Source organism: Ursus arctos, unplaced genomic scaffold (assembly GCF_023065955.2).
Source record: "Ursus arctos isolate Adak ecotype North America unplaced genomic scaffold, UrsArc2.0 scaffold_15, whole genome shotgun sequence".
NCBI lineage: Eukaryota > Metazoa > Chordata > Mammalia > Carnivora > Ursidae > Ursus > Ursus arctos.
The window spans coordinates 4,744,431-4,765,805 of NW_026622819.1; the positions used below are offsets into that span (position 1 = coordinate 4,744,431).

At 46.9% G+C, this 21,375-nt stretch overlaps 1 protein-coding gene and 1 pseudogene across 3 annotated transcripts in view; both read right to left on the minus strand.

The window, feature by feature from the left end:
* Positions 1–21,375, minus strand: part of MED10 (mediator complex subunit 10) — a 209,910-nt gene that overhangs the window by 155,493 nt on the left and 33,042 nt on the right. The window lies entirely within an intron of this gene.
* LOC113260978 (U6 spliceosomal RNA) lies at positions 18,580–18,674 on the minus strand (annotated as a pseudogene).

Below are 21,375 nucleotides of genomic sequence, written 5' to 3' on the forward strand. Positions count from 1 at the left end.
GTAAATGGGCCAAGGACATTAAGCTTTGGAGGCACCTCCATACTGTCTTCCATAGTCAAGCCCAGCTCTTTATTCAGTGGCAGCAAATCTGTGGGACACTATACCCTGTATGTCTCTATTTTGGTTTTCCCACTGACCTTGGCCTCTGGGTCTAATTCGCACTTTGCCTGACCATTGTATATCCTTTGTTTCTGTTTTACTTTTTAAAATTCGCCCATGCTCTCCGCAGACTGTTTCAGATCTTGGTTTAGTCATGCACTTCCTGCTTGCTCCCTAAGATTGTCTGCCCTCCCATCACGTCTTCACGAGTCTGTCCCGCTTCCCAACCTGCACAGATGACTCAGTGTCCCGCCCTGTGAGCGCGGCCAATCTTTCCAGCCCTCGGAGAGTCTCACTACACTAAAGAATGGGTGCTCCTCCTTGTCCCCTCTTGGAAAATGGGAATTGTGAACATCAGGAAGAACAGTGCCCGACACAAAGGAGACACTCACTACTGAAGGAATGAGGAAGGAAGGCGTGAGTAAGTGAACAAAGAATGAAGGAAGGCCACCAGCCTGCTGCAGGCACAAGTGCTGCTTCACCTCCTCAGGGAGGCCAGTGAAACTGCTCAGGAATCCACCTCCTTCTGTGGACGAATGCTCCTGGGACCCTGAGGCTACACCCAGAAACAGCTGCATGTCAATCAGGAAGAGGAATTCTGCCACAGCAAAGGTTTCCATTCACCAACTATCCCTCTGATCTATGCCTGCCAAGCAGACAAGCCTGTGGAAGTTTACGAGATCTTAAACTTCATAGTAGCAATAGCAGTAACCATAGTAATGATAGGGATAAAAATGATAATAATAACAATAATAATAACAGGCATCTAAATTTGAGTAGCACTTCATAGCTTTCAGAGTGCTTTCATGCATTTGCTGCTCCCTTCCGCACTTCCACTGACCCTGCCATATACAGGTAATCACTACTGTGGCCACATCTTTAAAAGTTCCTATGATTTAAAATCGAGATTCAAGGGCATAGGGGAAAAGGAAGCTTTTATCAGCATATAGAAGGAGATTTATATAGTTCACTCACTAGATCACCCCAGGAAGGGCAGGCACCATCCTTCGTGGCCAGTGCCCCTGGGCACAGGGATGGCAGTCAGGATTGCCATCCCCACTGTCCATAACTGCCATGGGTGCTCAGTGAACAACTTGGTAACAATCAACAAGTGAGACTTTATTGGCTCGGGACTACCAGGGAGCAAGTGACCTGCTAAGGCTGTGTCACAATCTCATTTCTGTTCCCTCTCACTGGAATTTTAATCAGCCTGAGCATCAGTTAATGACTCTTTCTTATCCATTTGATTAAAACACAAAGTCACTGAGGCAGCAGCAAATTGGATTTTTTCCCTGGCCCTCCATGCACGGCAGTAATGAAACCATGACTTCCAACCCCCACTAGTGAAGAGCCAACATGTACAGTATGAAAAGCAGGAAGGCTCATTTATCTCCTGGCTGATGACCTTCCTGGAGGAAGGCCCTCTGGGAGCCATGCATCTCTAGAAGACAGCACCTGTTGGGTAGGGCTGAGGACTGAACGTCATGTGCAATACAATTTCATTTCTTTAAAAGCAGCTGTAGCTTTTATTATGTGGATGAAATCATATCCCACGTGCTAATTTAATAAGCTCTTTTAAGCTTAAACAGAGTCTTTTCATGGGAAAGGCTGCATTCATATCCCACTGGCCTGTGCACTGAAAGATTTCCATCTATGACCCAAGGGAGAAAGAATAGTAAAGACTGAAAACAAGGCAAAGCCACTCCAATTCATATTCTGATTAAACTTTACAGATGCTCATTATCACAAAATTGGACTGTAAAAGTTAAATAGCAAGGTGAGCATCCAAACACTAGTCACTCTAATATATAAAGAAAGTGGCTCCCCGTTACCCTTGGTTAGGCTTCTCCAATGACCCCCTCTTGTCCTGTATCTCATTGCCTCAGGTTCCAAGATCACCACCTGCAGGCAAAGACTGTCTTGTCAGAGCTCAGCACTAGTCTTGCTGGAGGGAATAGTTTAGAGTAGTTGCTCCAGGTGAGCACAAGAACCTGTGACCCATCTTTCCCACCCCTTTTCCTTTTCATGAAGAAAAGAAATCAAGTGACAAAGAACTGGAGACAAACAAACTGTTGAAGTAGACTTCTTAGCAACGCATAGAAAAGCCTTATTATTTGCTTCATAAGAGAATAATGTTAGTTCAAACATCTGATTTTATATTTACTCATTCAATAAAAATTTACTGTTTTTTTATGTATCAGGCACTGGAGACACATCCATAAACAAAATTTTTTAAACCCCATGTCCCTACAGAGCTTTCCACTGTATTATAAAACTATGCCCTATAATTTTAAAGTAACTAGGTAGTTTTATTAAACCTGTATAGTATAGATCCTCTGGAGGGCTAATCCACCACATTCTCTTGGCCCAGGAAACTTCAGCACCAGACTGCTGGACAGCTCTTCATCTCATTACAGGTGCTCCCAGGCTAAGAGCACTAGCATCTCAGCATCTGACTTCTCTGCATCCCAAAGTTGCAGAAGGTGCTGATCTACATGCAAACATAGCTTGGAAGTGGGGGAAATCCATGTCCCAGGGCAACCCTTGGGGGATGCAAATTCGTGGATAAATGTCCTGATGTCATTGTCCTCCAGTGAAACAAATGTGAAACATGGTTCCTCAAGTCTCCAGTCGGTTGACACTCATCCTTTCTCAGTGGTAACCCACATAGTAAGGAAACCCTTGTTGATGTTTCTCCTTTCCATGAAGGGCATTCTCACTCTCTCACTTCTATTGCCCTGAGATGGTCCCTTTATTAGCCACAGTTCTCCAGAGGAACTGAACCAAATGGAGATATAGATGATATCGATATAGCTATTTGTTTATAAAAGAGTAACATGAGATAGAGATGGAGGAAAAGAGCAAGGGACAGAAAGAGATCGGTTTACTATAAAGAATTGGTTCATATGATTATGGAAGCTGAAAAGTCCCATCATTGGTAGTCAACAAGCTGGAGACCCAGGAGAGCCAGTGGTGTAAATTTCAATCCCAGAGCAGGGGAAAACCAATGTCCAGCTCAGTCAGGAAGGTGAAGTTCCTTCTTACTCAATTATTTTGTGTTATTCAGGCCCTCAGTTGATTGGATAAGGGCCACCCACATTAGGGATGGCAAGCTGTTTTATTCAGTTAACCTATTCAAATGTTTATCTTATCCAAAAACACCCTCACAGACACATACAGAAAAAATGCTTGACCAAAAAAGAAAAATGCTTGACCAAATGCCTTAGCACCCCATGGTCAAGAGAAGAATAGGGAATACCATTTAAACTGTAGTGCATGTGTCCTTAAGCTTCCATAGTGGATTTTAAGATGATGATGATAGATAGATAGATAGATAGATAGATAGATAGATAGATAGATAGAAAATTAATTTTAATGGCAACACTACACACTGACAAATTAACAAAAAGAGTTATGGAATAAAACCTACATTAATAAGGATAAATCTAAGTAAATAGTATTTTATCATTAAAGTGAAGAAGAGCAGCCAGTAAAAATATTGAGCAACTCAAGAGACATGAAAGAATGCACCATTGTCTTGAGCATTTCACCTGCAGAAGGAGATTGGTCATGGTGCCCAGCTGTGTGGACCAGCCAGGTTTCTCACAGAACCTGTATTAGTCATCAGTAAACTAATTAGAAGCCTCAACATTTGGCCAAAATCGGCTATTTGACTCATGTCTGGCCTTTAGAAGGAAATTAGTCAAATGCCTGTATCAGAGCCATTGCTGGATCCCAAACTTGTGAATGCTTGACAGTCACATGAGTCATTGGCCACCATCATATCCAGTCAGCAGTGTGGACAAACCATATTACTTAGATTTACTGTCAATATCTGAATATAACTTTCAAATCATGTCCAATAGATAAATCCTGGAGTTAAAATCTCCTAGTGGTTTTCATATGTTAAAATTCCGTCAATCCACTGAGCTGTACATTTACATTTGTAATCATAAAACACAAGGCAGGCAGCACCACCTTCCGCAACAGGGCCACCAAAGCACCTTTACCGCAGTGGCCGTGGTCCCAGCACCTCACATCGGTCATGCTGATGCTCTATCATTATCAGCAGAAAGTGAGCAGGCACTTCACATCACGAATGTACACTTTGAGGAGGATCACAAAAGCAATCTATCAAACTTAAAACTTGACCACCAAAAAATAGCAATGATCACATTTTTAACAAAATTCAGACTTACTCTTATATCCTAGAAATTTATTCTGTGATGGCAATACTCGGCAGATGGTTGAGATTCAACATTTGGTGTGTTGTCATTTGATGCCTCTCTGATTTAAACACCAGATTTTATTGGTCCTTAATAACCTAGTAGGGTACTAGCAAGTAGGCCTTAATCACATGTAAAAATAAAAGTCTACCAAATTACTTTCCCTTCATCCATAGCAGCAAAGAAATGTCTTGCATTCGGGGATGGGTATACAGCTCATGAGCATGTCTTTTGTTTTGTTTTGTTTTTCTTTCTTTTTTTTATTTTTTTAAATTTTTTTAAAATAATGTTTTTTATTATATTATGTTAGTCACCATACAGTACATCCCTGGTTTTTGATGTAAAGTTCCATGATTCATTAGTTGCGTATAACACCCAGTGCACCATGCAATACGTGCCTTCCTTTCTACCCATCACCAGCCTATCCCATTCCCCCACCCCCCTCCCCTCTGAAGCCCTCAGTTTGTTTCTCAGAGTCCATGAACATGTCTTTTAGTCCACCTCTGGGCCATAGACCAGATGCTAAGCATCACTGCCATCCTGTCCCACCCAGGTAACATGACACTCACCTGCCCATTGTTGACAGACAGTTCTTTATGGTCTCTCATGTTTTTACTTGCCTTATGATCAGAGACACTGACTTCCCTTTGTTCTAAGAATGCCCTTTCTTCTCAAGGATATTTAAACAGTGAGTGCATGTTTGTACATACTACAGGGCAGTGGTTCTCCATCGGGACAATTTTGCCCCTCGGTGGACATTTGGCAATGTCTAGAGACATTTTTGCTTGTTACAATTGGGATGAGGATGCTAATGGCATCCGATATTTAGACTCCAGGAACGCTGCCAAGCAAACATCCTGTGATGCACAGGAAAGTCCCCAACCACCAAGAATTGTCCGGCCCAAAATGCTCATGAAGCCTAGGTTGAGAAACTCCCTGCAGAAGTAGTCTCTCCCTCCAGAGCAAAGAGCAGGCATGTTTACTGCCATTACTAAAAGATTCAGGTCCCGAGGCTCAAGGTCCTCAGCCGTAATACACCGACTGTGTGAACAGGCATCCATCATCCCTCCAGACCTACCTGCCCCGAGCCCACAGGACTTGCGGGCAAGGGCAACTGTTCTGCCACATTTAACAAACTCCTTTGTCTCTAAGCCAGGGGTACTGCATCTTATACCCAACCTCCAGGAAACTGTGCCAGGCTAATTTGTGAGCCTACTAGTAGGGTAAAAACTCAGACCCTTCACAGTCTTGACTCCATTCTGGGGACACCTGTTGTTCTTTGGCTCCCATCTGTTGATGTCCACCAGCTGGGATGCTTAGTTGTGCTGAAGGGCAACGTCAGGACAAACCAGCTCCATGCAGGGTCAGCAGGGGCACCCAAAGAGCTGTGTGCCCAGTGTGTCTCCACCCTCCCTCATGTATAACATTTGCTAGGAATGCAGAGGGTGACAGGCTCTCGGGGCCGAGAAGCAGTCCCTGGAGCAAGAAGGGATTCTGTGACAGCTCACTCCAAAGCTAATAAGCAGCCGTACAAAGCTGAGGCTGTGGCTGCCAGGTGTGACTGTATCAGGCTTTGGAGTCCATCAAAATAATTCAATAGCTTAATATTATAGTCCCAGTTTCAATTCATTTTCCAACAGGCATCGGTTCCTATTTGATCTGGGCAGAGGGAATTAAGTAAGGCAAGTTAGCACGGCAAGCTGCAGCAGCCTAAGGAGGGATCTGCACAGGAAGAGGGTGGGAGTGAGGAGGAGGGAAGCCAGGCTTTGAATCCATGTCAGAAGGCATTGCTTGGTGACCTCCCCATGCCGGGGTACTGACCCCTCACTCACGGTCTCCCACATGAGCCACCCCTGATGCACTGACAGTCTGAAGTGTTAGAATACTGCATCCAAACCTCCCTGTCCATGTCCACTCACTGGCCCTCAACGGCCAGCCAGGAGTCAAGACCTTATACCTTAGGGTTCAAGTTCAGGCACAGGTTCCAATCCTTGGGTGAAATAAAATGTAAATCAAGTTCTATAGCTTTTTATCCAGCCTGTGGCCGGAAGGAAAAATAACAATTTGGTGAATGCTCGCCGGGTGCTCCAAGGGAACCCATAATACATTCTAGAGCCAGGAGAGGCAAACTATGGCGCTCAAGACAAATGTGGCCATGCCTACTCGTTTACCTACTGCCTGTGATGCCTTCCCAATGTTGTAGCAGAGCTAAGTGGTTGCAGTAGAGACCAGATGGCCAACAGAGCTGAAAATATTGACTATCTGGCCCTTTACAGAAGAAGACTCATAAATTTCCAAACCCTTGGGTCCAAGGAAAGAAAAGGTGAGCCTCCAGCTGCAGATCTTCAGTGGCTCCACATGGGTAGATTCCAGAATGCCAGAGTAGGCACAGAGATACCAAAGTCCCCCTACCACAATGGTGAGGGACAGCTTTGAAGTCTTGGGGAGAAATTGGCAGGTGGAGCCAGGCTCTGAGGCAATGAGGTGCAAGGGAATAAATGTCTGATGGAGGGGTTGGTGGAGAGACAGGTCAGGGTTAGGGTTAGGGTCCTCCCAGCAGAGGAGAAACCCTAAGCCAGGGAAAGCAGTGCCCATGCCCGGGTAGCATAGAAAGGGGGGAGCAGGAGCTCCCTGAGGCTAATTAGGAGAGCTACAAAGTAGGACAAAGAGAAGATAAAAAATAAACCTGACATTCTCTGTAATTCTTTAAATTTAATACCATCTCAGACCCTAGAGATTAGGGCTGCCCAACTGATACCCATGAGGCCCCCAGTCTTTCAAGTCATACCCAGACATTGATCATGGAAGTCTGGGTCAACATGAACATGATACACCACTGGATTTAAAGGCTCTGAAAAGTCTTGCTGTGACGAAAGCCACAGGACCTGTCCACCTGGGAACTGCCCTCTACCCTCTAGCACCAGTATTCCTGAGATTATCCTTTGGGGAATGTTGTATTCCAGCCCAAGCCCAAACTTCACAGATCAGATAACTCCCTCCACACTTTGTATATCCCTCAGTGTTCACACCACACAGCCACTCATGCACGAGCGGGCGCCCATGGGCAGGATGGGGGAGAGTTAGAAGCCAGCACTGATGCACACTCGTGAGTCCCGACCTACAGAAGAAAGGACTGCAATGTGCTGCATGCTCAAGATGTCCTCTCCGGAAGACGGTAAGCCAGAAGGTTTAGGAAATATTAACCAGCCAAATTACGATAATGGCAGAAAGCTACTCCTGCCCCCTAGGACGGCATCCAGCTCTAAGATACTGACCCAGAACTACAATTGATCACCTTGGTACTGGTTGAGGAAGGAGAGCAAGCCGAGAGTGGACGGTCACTAAGGACCTCCAGTCAGGAGGAGGCTGGCTCTGAGAAGTCTCCTCACCAGGCATCTGACTCCTGGTGCCCCTCTCCACCTGCTGCAAGTGAGGCTTGGGCCATAGCCTGACAGCGATAAGCATGCCTGTAGTTCAGACCACGCACGGCCAGGCACGGAAGGAGCCCCACAGCAACCCCGGGAGGCAGTGGGGGGACACTGTGAACGTCCCACCTCACAGCCAATGTTCCTTTTTATAAAGCCCCCTCCTTTAAAAAGCAAATGTGGAAAAACAAGCAATGTGAAATCTGTTATGTCATGAGACCTGCCCTTCTTGGAAATTCACTTAGCTTTGGAAAGTACATTTTTTATTGCACCTTGAGGCCACTTCTATAAAAATAGTTTTATTCCTGTACCCTCTTGTTGAAAGGTGGTACGTGCAAATTGTTAACTGAAACATGTCCAAACTACAGAAGACTCTTCTCTCTTAGGCCTGAACCCTAGCCCTCCCCTTGCTCTTCTCTGAGACAAGGGCTCTCACCAAGGCACCTATCTAGGTCACTTCTGAAAATAAACCAAAAAAATGAATCACGGATCACCAAGGGGTGGGAAGCGGGGTTGGGCGGAAAAGAAGGAACTGACATTGTTGAGGAGTGCTCTCTGTCGAGGGCGCAGCCCAACACCCTGCATTGAAACCTCACGCTCACAACGTAAGCGGAAGATGGACACTGTTCTCCCCACGGATAAGGAGACGGAGGTGCTAACCTCTGGTTGCGTCACATAGCCATGTGACCAAGGCCATACAGCCTGTGCCCCGGTAATAAAATATCTACGAAAACTGCAGTTAAGCTGCAGACCTAGATCATAACACTTTGTTCTACAGCATAAAACGTATTCATAAATCAGATTTAGTGATTGCGGATGCAGGACAAATTAGCCCAAAGCTTAGTATCTTAAAACACTTATTTTGTTCACTCTTTAGCTGAGCAGGGGCTTAGCCAGAGAGCTTGGCTCTGCTCCACGTGGCATCAGTTGGGACAACTCAACTCTACCTGCTTCTGAGGTGGCAGATCCCAGAGCCAGAGAGTCAGGGATCCACTCCGTGTGGGCGTCTCCACACGGTGGCTTGACCGCCTCACAGAACACGGCCAGGGTCCCACGCTTCCTCTCCCAAGAGGCAGGAAGTAGAAGTTACCAGTTTCTTGGAGCCGGTGCTGAGAAATGAGACTGCCATCCCCACTGCTTGTCCAAGCAGAACAAACCCAGATCCAAGAGGTCACTCTGTTCAAAGTATTTTTGGAATTTTGAAAAAATGTCCAAGCTTCTAGAGTTACTTATTTGTTGTATCTTTTATCGGTTCGTTTACTTATTCTTTAAGAGCTTTGAACATAACTGAAACGTCGCTCAGCTCAGGTACCACACTTCATGAGACCACGCTCAAACGTTAGCCAGAGAAGCCCCAAGTGTGTATCAGGAGACAGATGCAAATCCTCCCAAAAGCCTGTCCCCGTGGCTTGGGGATGACAAGAGAGGAGACCAAAACTGGAGAAAATAGTCTCTTCTTCTGAAAACTAAGGGAGAATCCTGTGGGGTGGTGGTGGTGGCGGAGCTCACTGCTGAGACACGGTCCCCACATCCACCTCCTGTTTTCACAGCTGATTCCTGGCAGCCAGGGCCTCTCATTCAGCAACCCGGAGGCCTTTGCCCTGTGACACGAGGCTCTGTGCTCCTCTCTGCACCCTCTCTGTCCTCTTCCAGAACCAGGCACTGGGGAGTTTCCTTTCAGCCTTGCCGCCTACTTACTCTCCCCTCTGATGGTCTGTTAATGGTTGCTCCCTGTTCCCCGTTTCCTTTGCTCTGACACACAGCTCAGCCTTTCTACCACGTTAAGATATTATATACTATACACACACACACACACACACACACACACATACACACAAGTGAGCTGGAATTAGATGAGCTGCGGGAAGAGGGGGCACCCCCTGTGAGGGGTTGCAGAGCCCCAGATGGCCACTCCGAAGTCCAGCCGCTGCGAACCCAGGAAACCTATGCTGAACTTTGGACTCAGACACAAGCGTTTCCTAGAATGCTGTCTGCACCCCAGCCCCAAGGGAGGTTCTCACTGTCTCCCCCCCAGATCCTCCTCATCCTGAGCTCAAACCTCCTACCCTCCCCTCACTCACTGATTGAGAACTGTTCCAGTGCTGCTGAAGCCCAGTCCTGGATGAGTGTGCGCACGTGTGTCCGTGTGCACTCGGGCCTCAACCCCTGCAGACACAGCAACTGTGGGCCATGGGGGCCTGAGTCCTTGCTGTCCAAGGCAGGTTGGGACTCTGCGACATGAGGGGAGGGAGGAAGCTGCAGGGGCCAACAGGGAGAAGGGACCACTCAACAGAACGGAGCTGGGAGGATAAGGAAGTATCTGGAAACTCACTCCTTACTGCCTCCTGACCCCGGGCCTTTCTGCTCACCGGCACGCACCCAGCACAGCCTGTGAGTGGAGTCCAGTGCTGCACTCACGTGCATGTGCTCACGTGTGTCTCTGGAAGGTGCTGTTCCGAAAGCTTTTTGAATGTATGCTGTGATGGCGTCTGAGCAGCACGGAGGCAAAAGCGTCCAGTACCTCCTACACCGAGCTCGGGGGGCATGAAGTAGGGACTCGACAGGTGTTCACTGAGTGAGTAAATGGGCAGCAGCCACTGAAGGGTCTCCAGACCCTCTTCTTAGTCCTTGTCTCCAGCTTCGCAAGCGCTCACCTGACATGTTAGCTCAATTCTTCACTTCAGGCATATTCCCCTCTCCTGTCAACCCCATACCTGTCCCACAGCACCCCTGCCCTCCCACCTTCCAGTGTGTCCCCAAACTGCCACAGAAAACCTGCTGTCCTCCCAGCCTTCCCCACACCCTGTCTTCAGATGTTATCTCCCATCACTTGGCTTTTTGCTCCTGTTTCACAAATAGCCCTGCCCGCCCACACAGACAGGCACACACGTGTGTACATGCAAACATATGCAGGTACACACGCGCGTGTGTGCACACACACACCAGCTCTTCCTTTGAGCCTACATAACCCCCTGTATATGAAATGTCCTCCCCTGCTACCATGAAGCAGACCAACCTTCACAAAGGTGGGACCCCACCTCCCTCAGGATGGCCCCCTCCCACAGTGAGCCTGAGTCCTTCCTCCCCTCACTCCTAGATCTGCTTTTACAGACTATGAAACACGAATGTGATGTTCATCACTGCCTTCTGCGCTCTCTCTCTCTCTTTCTCTCTCTCTGTAGCTGCCCTCCGTGGCATGCAGTCCCTGGGGAGCAGGCACAGTGCTTCCTCCAGCTTCACTCTCAGGGTCCCCAGCAGACAGCACTGCAATAGATACACCCTCAAACACTATCGCACTGGCAGGGTAAGCAGCGCTTGGACCAGAGAAAAGGGCAACGCCCAGCTGCCCCCTGAGCCTCAGCACTGCCACTGCAGGGTCCTGGGACAGGCAGCACCACCTCCTCTCCACAGGGGGTTCTCGCCCCCTTGTCCAAAAGCGCTCTCTCCAGCAGCCCAGTGAGGCTATTAACTGCAGAATGTTGTTTTAAACAAACTGAGGGCTTCAGAGGGGAGGGGGGTCGGGGAATGGGATAGGCTGGTGATGGGTAGTAAGGAGGGCACGTATTGCACAGTGCACTGGGTGTTACACGCAAGTAATGAATCATGGAACTTTACATCAAAAACTAGGGATGTACTGTATGGTGACTAACATAATATAATAAAAAATACTATTAAAAATGCATAAAACAAAACACTCAGATTGCAAAGGACCCAATGGTACTGAAAATCAGATCTCTGCGAGGACCCCCATTCCAGCCCTGTGCGTCACTGGCTCGCCCCTAGAGCCCATCCCCCATATATCTGGTCACAACCCCCCTTCAGGTTGATCCTCCCTCCGGTGGGAGGTACCCCTGAGGTGGCGGGATGCAGAGGGGTGCAGTAGAGGTGTGAGAAAATTTTGGATAAGGGAATCTGACACAAAAGGCATGCTCACCCGGGATTTCTGAGAGGCTGTGGTTGTGGCTGCTGTTCGTACAGAGAGATCTGAATCATGATTTATGGTTCACAGAGTTTGGGTGGATGTGGGGGGAAAGAGAGAGGGAGAGAGAGAGCCGGCCTCATAGCCACAGCACAAGAAATAGCTACCCTGGATTAAAGCTGATAAATAACGGCCCCCACATAAGTGATGGTTTTTTTCAGCTGAAATCTGCGGACTCCGGAAGTACTTTCTTTGCTTTTATTGTTGACTCTATTAGCCGCTATATATTGAGCATTACGACCAGCAGGGACATAAGCAATATGAATTCAAGGATCACACTAGCTCAAAATAGAAAAAGAGCTTGTTATTTCCTTCTAAACCAGCAGCAAAGCGGAAGAAATCAAGTAATTTTTATATTATGAGATTTCAGGGTGTTTTTCATACTGTGTCTATTTCCTTTTTAATGACAGTTGTCAGAAGTCACTTTTAAGAAAGCACTTAGAAATTGAATAGAAAATGTCTCACACATTTACTTCCCTTGTTTTTGTGAAATTCAAATAAGACGTGAGCGACAGGCACGGAGTGCTCGTCCCCCACGCTCCGCAGATGCTGGCTTTCTTCGAACCCTCTCTTCTGGGAAGTGGGAAGGGAGACTGCAGGTCTGTCAAGAGGTGCCCTGCTTGGGATTCAGCCCCCACTGGCCATGACTAAATGCACCAGGTGAGCGTCTGTTTTGGGGGTCCCCTGGCACCTTCGAGCACCCTTGTTTGGCAGGGAAGCCCCGCTTGAGGAGTTACAACGGAAGCAGAGTCAGCCCCTCCAGAGAAGCCAGATCCCAGGTTCCAGGCCTCCACAGCAGGCGGGATCGTCCCGGGCTCTGCACTGAAACCTTGTGTCTGTCACAGGGAAGCAGGTGGGCAAGAGACAATCCAGCCTGAGTGGCGCTTCCTTACCCAGTTCCCTGTGACCCAGGAGCTGGGGGTCTCAGCGACCAAGATCCAGCTTCAGCTGGTCCCTCAAACCACTTCTGCAGGGGGGCAGGGAAGGGGGACACAAAGCTCCTGGTCAGGGGCCCTGCAAGCCCGTTCGGAGATTCTGCTCATGACCAAAGATCCATGCTGGCTAAAACTAATCAGGGAGAAATGCTCTCTTTTTTACACCAAGGTCCTGGTGAATACACCCATCTTCGACGTGGACGCAAAAATTCTGAGTTCAAATCATGACCGGGCCAGCTATTAGCTCTACAGTTCTGGGTAAACAGCATAAACCCTGTTTCTCGACAGCAGTGTGTGAGGACTTTGACCCTTTCATCGGATTGTGGAAGACTTCCCACATTCACAGAAACATCATCAATGAAGTGAACAAGAACCAGATTCGGTCATGTTGGCTGGTCCCCCGGGGCCTCCAAGCGGGGCTCTGTGTGGGAAACTCAGCTCAATAGTGACCTGCATCTCAGAAGACCTTCCGTGAAGGTTTTGAACACAGCCCAGGAGGATCAGGAACCCCCTCAGAAGAGGGGATGCTGGGAGTGGAGAGGGAAGAGAGGAGAAAGTCCATGTGTTGCTCCCAGTGGGAAGCCCACCCCTCACCCAGCCCCCATATACCACCTTCCCAGCCCCCATGTCTGCCAACCGAGCCTTCTCTTTCTTCTGCCCCTACATAGACCCTTGTGCATCTAGACTGGGAAAGGTGCAGGGCATTAACTCGAGTCTGATGGAGTCATCAGCAGGGACCTCCTTGGGGGTAGAGGAAACCAATTCATGCTCCGATCTGAGGTGCCACCTTCTAGAATAAGTCCTGTGGCCCCAGCAAAGGACAAGGGTCCAGGATCCTGGGACCAGAAGGAGGAGACAGCCAGGTGTGTGCAGCCCTTGCGTACTGACCCCACGAGGCCCTCACGGGCCTAGAAGCCACTGCTGCAAGTACGTTTACGAAGCCAGTCCTCTCAGGAGCTCACTACCTGCATGGGGGCCTGTGGATGAGACTTCCCGGAGGCCCAGGCAGCAGGGCAAGGAGGCAGCACGGCTGAGCCCATCCTGCAGACGGGGGGAGGGACGACCGGAGAGGGCGCCTCACACACACGCACACGGAGCTCATGAGAAGTGGCGCTGGGAGTGGGGCCCAGCCAGCTGGCCCCAGGCCTGTGTCCCAAGGACCATGGTGCCGCCTCCACTCCTGCTCTAGGGCACTGGAAACCGCCTTCCCGCGCTGGTGGGCGGCAAGGGTGTCCCCTTCCCACCTCTGACTCAGCCCCCACCACAAATGCCACAGATGTGATGGGCAGAGTAAGTCCCCCCAACATTCACGTCCTAATCCCTGGGGGGCTGTGAATATGGTGGGCTACCCAGCAAAGGGAAACTGAGGTCGTGGATGGAACTAATGCTGCTGATCAACTGGCCTTAAAGCAGGGAGCGCCTGGGTGGCTTCAGTACAACACCGGGGTTCTCTAAAGTGCAGGCGGAGGCGGGGCCGGAGGGAGGTGTGACTACGGGAAAGGGGCAGCGGGCAACCGGGCAGGCGGTGTAGCCAGAGGAAGAGCCCAGGAGCCAAGTGACCGGCTCTAGACCCGGAAAAGGCAAGACACCGCTTCTGCCCTGGAGCCTGCAGGACAGGCCCCGCTGACCTCTTGGAACAGTAAGATCGTACATTCGTGACAGCAGCCAGGGGCAACTGAGACAGAGCTGCCGTCACCATGTCCCCTGTGGTCTGAAGTCCCGGGACCCGCGCTTCCAGCCACTTGAAAGCTGTGTCCGCTGGGCAGCTTTGTCAACCTCTCTGAGTCTCTGTTTTCCCGATTCTAAAACGTGTGCAATCATGCCCCCAGGATGATGTGAGGGCTACATGAAGTCGGGCTAATTAACTATAAACAACAAGAAATGTATGGGTTATGTTATTGATTTGCAAGGGGCCGGAGGGGGGAAATTAAGATTTGTTTGAACTCGAGACAGAAACTGCTAATTGTTACCCTCAGAAATTGCTTGAATATCTATAAACATTTACTTTTCTTTTCAATAATCACATATATGGCTTTAAATCAATATAATGAGCCCCCTTGGGAAGGAGTTCTGGAAGCCAGTAAGAATTCCAGCGTGGGCCTGTGGAGCAGACTTGGCAGACCTGACCAAGTCTTCACACAGAGTCATCAAGCGCTCCAGGACCAGAACACAGATAACAGGACGGGTTCTGCCCCGTTGGCCTCACTCAGACGGAACACAAGGTGACCCCATAAGTAACAAGATGGGGAAGACCTGCTCTTCGCTGGCTGGCCACGGGGCTGCATTATAACGTGATCACATTATAATGTAATACATGGTGTTACAATGACAGATTCCCTGAAGGGAGGGCCTCTACAGAGAAGCATTTTTATAATTTCGGAAACTACCTGGTTTTTATTTCTGATTGTAGAGTTTTAGAATTCTAATATATCACATATTTATAAAGGCATCGCACAGCAGAACTTAGAATTGTTTTCATAGGGGGCCAGCAGTTACTGAACATCTCTGTTGGACCAGACACCACACCAATTACATATAATCTCTTACACTCAACTCCTTCCTCTATGAAATACATATTTATATATACATATACACACATATGTGCATGTATAGAGAAACCCTACTTCATAAGGTTACCAAGGATTAAGTTAAATAGAATTAAATAACATAGCCAGGGACACACATCTGGGAAGAAATAGGACTGAAATCACCCTTACTCTCCCTGGGTCTCATGCCATGCACCTCATTGATTCCACCACACGGCATGGCCCCTCCTTACGGAAGGTGCTAGGTCTTTCCTCGCTGTGAATTTATTCCTCATCCTATCATTTGACCCAGCTTTTAAATCCATCGTGAGGCAAACACCGATCTGACACTCTACTCCCCACTCACACTGATTCACCCACAAAAGTGCACTTTTTTAAAAAGTACATTAACAGTAGGAGAAAATATTGAGCCATGAACTGCATTAGGAGACTTGAAAATTCACTCAGAATATTCACCGAGTCCTGGTACGTTGCAGGAAAACTCCTAGGAACTGGATGCTGGCCTCGTGGGAAAGGACAGAAACAAGCAAACAGTCAACCAGTGAAACACACAAGCTATCAAGCTGCTGTGAGTGCCACACAGAGAATGTGCTTGACCACCGTCCAACGGAAGCTTCTCCATAAAGGTGAGCGAGAAGTGAATGTTTCTTACTGTGAGCTACAGAGATTCGGGGACTATTTGTTGCTGTGGCAGAAGCCACCCTCTGCAAGAATATCATCTAGATCTTCAGCTTACGCAACTGATTACCTAGTGGTTCAGTTTACCAATTTAGGGGTTGACATGTGGGGTGGAAGGTGGGAATCGAGATTTCAGTTTAGAACACATTCAACAAACAGGAATACCAGCTGTTTTATGGAAGACACACTCCTTGCATTTGTAGGAGAATCAAATTGTTTCCGTTTGGAATTTAACATCCCAAATAAATTTTTAAACCCCTTATATGCAATCTGTTCACTGTCAAACATTTTATTCCCTGAAATTGTTTAGTTCACATTTATCCAAAAAGAAAGTGCATTTGGAGTTAAAACTAGTTTCCCCCAAAGAGATTCTAGAGCAGAAAGGTAGAAACAAGGTCACAAAAGGATGAAACTCACACTCTGCCCATCTCACCACTGTCATTCAGTTGGTGAGGCTGCTGGGGAACAAGCCTACTGAGGTCAAGGTGGGTAAGGGATTGCCCTTAAAATCACTCCTGGCTCACTGTGAGAAATAAAATCCACGTGGATAGCCCATTGTCAGGGATAGCGAAGGGAATCTCTCCCAGGGAAGCAATTCATTTTTTTTTTAATCAAGACAAATCCATCTTATTTTTCTTATAAATTATTATTATTATAATTTTTGGAGAGAGAGACTGTGTAAGTGGGGGTGGGGAGGGGCAGAGGAAGAGAGAGAATCTTAAGCAGGCTCCACACCCAGCATGGAGCCCAACACGGGGCTCAATCCCATGACCCCGAGATCATGACCTGAGTCAAAATCAGGAGTTGGACGCTTAATTGACTGAGCCACCCAGGTGCCCCAAGACAAAGTCACCTTAAACAAGACAAGGAACACATTTTGTTTGAAAACTCCAGTTGGATATTTGGTTTATGAATAATTGCATATCACATTTCATTTATAGACCATCGTATTTCCATGTAATCATATAATCTTGACAACTCACAGTCTCAAAGATTTTAATTCTGGTATAATTAACACACGGTCTTGTATTAGTTTCAGGTGTACAATACAGTGATTCAATAATTCTATACATGACTCAGTGCTCATCGAGTTAAGTGCACGCAATCCCCTTCACCTATTTCACCCATCCCCCTCCTACAGCCCCTCTGGTGACCTTCGGTTTGTTCTCTAGAGTTAACAGTCTGGTTTTTTGTCTCTTTTTTTCTCTGTTCATTTGTTTTGTTTCCTAAATTCCACATATGAGTGAAATCATATGGTATTTGTCTTTCTCTGACTGCCTAATTTCACTTAGCATTATACCCTCTAGGTCTGTCCAGCCATGTTGCAAATGCCAAGATTTCATGCTTTTTTATAGCTATAAAATATCCAGAGTGTGTGTGTGTGTGTGCGTGCGCACACGCACATGTGTGTATCACATCTTCTTTATGCATCCATCTACCAATGGACACTTGGGCTGCTTCCATAATTTAGCTATTGTAAATAATGCTGCAATAAACATAGGGGTGCATCTATCTTTTCAAATTAATGTTTTCATATTCTTTGGGTAAATACCCAATCGTGGAATTACTAGATCACATAGGAGTTCTATTTTTAATTTTTTGAGGAACCTGCCTACTGTTTCAGTAGTGGCTGCACCAGTTTGCACTCCCACCAACAGTGCACAGGGGTTTCTTTTTCTCCACATCCTCACCAACACTTGGTGGTTCTTGTGGTGTTGATTTTTAGCCATTCTGACAGGTGTGAAGTGACATCTCACTGTTTTGATTTGCATTTCTGTGGTGATGAGTGATGATGAGCATCTTTTCGTGTGTCTGTTGGCCATCTGGATGTCTTCTTTGGAGAAATGTCTGCTCATGTCCTCTACCCATTTTTAATGAGATTATTTGGGCTTTATACATTTTGATTACTAACCCTTTATCAGATATGCCATTTGCAAATACCTCTTTCCATTTAGTGGATGGTATTTAAGGTTTGTTGATTATTTCCTTTCCTGTGCAGAAGCTTTTTACTTTGCTATGGTCCCAATAGTTTATTTTTGCTTTTGCCTCCCTTGCCTCAGGAGGCATATCTAGAAAAATGTTGCTATGACCAATGTCAGAGAAATTACTGCCTGTGCTCTCCTCTAGGATTTTATGGTTTCATGTCTCACATTTAGGTCTTTAATCCATTTTGAATTTATTTTTGTGTATGGTGTAAGAAAGTGGTCCAGTTTTCCCAACGCCATTTGTTGAAGAGACCATCCTTTTTCCCACAGCATATTCTTGCCTCCCTTGCCAAAGATTAATTGACCATATAATCAGGTTTGTTTCTGGATTTTCTATTCTGTTCCATTGATTTATGTGTCTGTTTCTGGGCCAGTGCCATATTGTTTTGATCACTACAGCTTTGTAGTATATCTTGAAATCCGGGACAATTCACATTTTAATGACTGCCCAGTGAATATCATAATGTATTTTTACCTAATCTTCTGTAATATAATTTTCTATAAAAAATAATATACATTCATAGAAAGTTGTTAAATATGCACTACTAGGTGAAAAAAGTCAGAGACATAAAATAATATCTTTAGTATGATATAATTAAAATTAAAGTTAATAATAAGTGTTATATACATAAAGATATCTGCATAGATTAATGTTAAATTACAAACAAGAAATAAACCTACGGGAATTTCCAATTATTTATTTTTTTTAAATATAGAAGGCTGCATAAATTTGTTTGCCATTCTTGCACATCCATGCTCTTCTCTGTATCGTTCCAATTTCATATGTGCCGAAGTGAGCACCTATTACTCATTTCTACATCCCTTAAATCCTTAAAGATAAACACACAGATTTTTCATAATTAAAAAACAACAGCAATAAAGATATTTATGAAGAAGTAGAAGAGGAAATCATTCATACAGAAACGCCTGAGGAAAACATCCTGACACCAAAGCAAAGGCCTCGAAGAGAATAAATACCATCCTTGGCGAGGCTCGTGGTCCATGGGATAATGATGAATCCGGCCCCAACTTACATTGTACAATCCAGCCTCCTGACAGCTTAACACATGCTTACTGCTGCTTATTATACTTTAATACAGACACAGAATTAATATTTGATGTTCTTCTGTTGTTTCCCTGTTTATGAGCACCTACAGCCTGAATGAGCAAGTCGCAGACTAGAGACATAAAAGCACACTGCTAAATTCACATTCCCCCTTAATGTCAGAAACCACAGCTACTTTAAAAAGGATCATCAGGGATGCAGGTACACTCTGGCGTTTTGATCTAACCCATTTTCACATTCAAAGGGCGCATTGAGTGTTATTCAGAAGTACATAATTGCACTCAGAGCAGAAAGCACTTAGCGTCAGCTGCACACCAGCTCCAAGTCTTAACTGGAGATTTACGGGAATGTGTCAGCCGACACGGGACTGGGGATCCTTCTGAGCTCTGTGGAGCTCTTGGCATGGAGCCCGATGCCTGGGTGGGCTTTGACAGGGTCTCTGTGTGTCTCCTAGCTCCCCCTGTCCCTTCTCTGAGGGCCTCTGCTCCCCACCTCCACCCCTCCCCCCTCAGTTATGGGAAAGGAAGACCCAGAGGCAAGGGAGATGCCATCCGGCTCTAGAGTGGATGAATGGATCTCAGCACCTCAGACAATAGGACCTTCACTCAGGAGTTTGCGAATCCATTCCTTCTCCCTTTGCCTTTGCTTTTTGAGCTTGAATGAAGCCAAAGGTCACCAAACGCTTCAAGAGAAAATAGTGAATTTCACTGATGGCTGAGTCAAAATCTCCAGATCGAGCCTGGATCCACCTTCAAATGCTGACTCACCAGATTCTGATGCTTGCTGTTTCCAAGCCTGGCTGGCCATGGGGAGTTTGAACAGAATCTCAAACCTTGCAAGTTTTTGCCTATTTCAAGCCTTGCCCCTTCTGGGGCTTCTGCTTAATAACCGAATGGAAGTGCTAGTACTGGATGAGGCCCAACACCATACATACTTTGACAGCATCTCCAAGACCAGTTCACGCCCAAAATAGCCCACGTGGGTGCATGCCAGCCAGTCAGCCTGGAACCGATGATGCTCTACCGTTTGCTTCTAAATTTCCAGGTTCTCACAAGACTGTGCTCATCTCGTGAACTGCTACTTTAAAAAGGAATCTTTTTAAAGGTTGAGTCAAAGAATCAATCTTCTATTTTTGGCCGTAACACTTAAAGTCAATATATGCTGGAATTTTACTATACATCTGTCCTCTAGAGAATGAACCAACCCAAAGAGATGTTTTATCAAGGACAGGAAGACCTGGCCACCATACTGCTTCTTACATGGCATGGTCCCCGTGGGCCTCGAGGAAGATTTCATAATGAGTCTCTGTCAGTTTCATCATCATTGATGGTGAGCCCCTACTGCCCCGGTAAGATGGAGCAGCCAGGTGTCCACAGCCCACGCAGAGGTGTATTTGTAACCACTGCACAATCTCACGACCCCCACTGGCATCACCTGAGGCTCTTAATGAAATACTGATTCTGGGGCCAACCCAGATCCAGTACATCGGAGGCTCTGTGGGTGACAGTCGCGAACAGCCAGGTGAGGACCGCTGCCCAGGACACGGGGGCCGGAGCGACGTCACTGCCCCCCTCCATCAATGCCGTGCTTGTCCCAGCCCTGATTCTCCACTATAGGATTCGAGGAGGTGGGCAGCTCAGCCAAGAAAGCAGGGCTGGAGCTCAGCCTCACAGACTTTGTAACCTCATCAGAGAGACAAAACTCCTGAGTATCAATTAGAGAAAGCAGGGCATAAAATGAATGCCAAAGTGTTGAGTGCAGAGGATTAGGGACCAAGACGAGACATTTAACCGGAGGGTGATGATGTAACTCAGAACAGCTGTGCCAATCGCTGGGCCCGGCTCTGCCACAGAGAAAAACCAGAGCTCAGAGAAGCCACTTGGGTTTCCCAGAATCTGACAATGAGTTCGCCTCCAAGCCGAGTCTGGCACACAAAGTGCCCAACTCACGCTCTCTCTGACCCACTCCAAGTGAAGTGGAACACTCAGCCCATTGTCTGGGTAATTACACGTTTTTTAACTCGCATCTGATAAATCCACATAATTAAGCCCCCCCACCCAAAAAGTGCTTCTTTTTTCCCTCTTTTTGAATTATCTACATAATTGCCTTCATTTTCCACTTCATTTTGCTTATATAACTATGACTTCACCCCTCCTTTGGCAGAGTCAGCATGAAGCAAGCTTTTCCCCGGATAATCCACACATATTGAACCATTATCATCTATGAAGCAGTGTGACTGGTATGATGAGGAATCATGAACACGAATTATAAATGACCATATCCAAGTGTCCTGCCTTCCTCACGGCTGTTCCACACATGGTCTTAGGAGAAGGCAGCTCACAAGATGAGGCAAGGCATGATGCCAGGAGGGGCTGGAGGTACGGCGCAGTACTGCATGGAGGACAGGAGGAGAGAGGAGAAAGCACGAGAACCACA